General features: G+C 55.1%; 1 protein-coding gene across 1 annotated transcript in view; it reads right to left on the bottom strand.

The window, feature by feature from the left end:
* The window catches only part of ITGA8 (integrin subunit alpha 8), a 174,471-nt gene that overhangs the window by 18,290 nt on the left and 155,308 nt on the right, over positions 1-873 (bottom strand).

Genomic DNA, 873 nt, shown 5'->3' with positions numbered 1-873 from the left:
CTTCCCTCCCCAGCCGGTGAGGAAGGATGCGGGATGCAGCCGCGGCAGTGCTGGGAGCGGGGGCTATGCCCTGATGCCATTTGCCTCCTTCTGCCTGAAGCAAGCCATGCCCGCATCCCACCCCCCCTACCCCAGCTGGGCAAGCGGTAGCAGGGCAGAATTCCCGCTCCCAGCGCTGCGGTGCCCACATCCTGTGCCTCCCCGCCCCGTCTCCGAGTAACGCATCCCCTGCCCCAGCTGGGCAACTTGTCCCAGCCCCAATCCCTCCCCCCCACAACCCTTACCCTCCCCCAACCCCAGAAGATTTACCAGCTGGGCTGCCTGTTTAGTCTATGGCCGAATCTTCAAATTGGCCAAATCTTTTCTGAATCTTTTTCCGAATTGATTTGGATGCTTTGAATCAATGTGGAGCTTTTACTTGGCCTCCCAAATCCATTTGGATTTGTAGATTTGGTCCCCAAATGGGCCGGATCTCCTCCAGATCAAATCAGTAACCGAAACTTTGCACAGCCCTATCTAACAGCCATCAGCAGGCAGAATGGCTTCAGGGAAACTTGCCACTGGAAGTTGCACTACCTGTGAAACACATACAGCATGCTCTCTCACAGCTCTGTGCTGCTGCCGCTGCTTAGTGTTTGCTGGCTGGGGAGATTTGGCAGCTGGAGAGTGCAGGCAGCTCCGGGGACCAATTTAAAGGTCTGAATCGATTCAAAGATCTCCGAATCTTCAGAAAAGATTTGGAGAGCTTTGATGATTCAGGAAGTCCCTGATGGCTGCAGCAGGGAGCTGCAGCTGACTCTGAGCTGGTAAGTACTAGGGGCAGGGGGGCAGGCCTAATCTGTGCATTCAGCGGTGAGCGGGAATTATTAATCA

The sequence above is a fragment of the Alligator sinensis genome, unplaced genomic scaffold (assembly GCF_000455745.1).
Source record: "Alligator sinensis unplaced genomic scaffold, ASM45574v1 scaffold114_1, whole genome shotgun sequence".
Classification (NCBI taxonomy): domain Eukaryota; kingdom Metazoa; phylum Chordata; order Crocodylia; family Alligatoridae; genus Alligator; species Alligator sinensis.
Note: the sequence above shows the minus strand (reverse complement) of the source record. Positions and strands in the feature narration are given on the sequence as shown.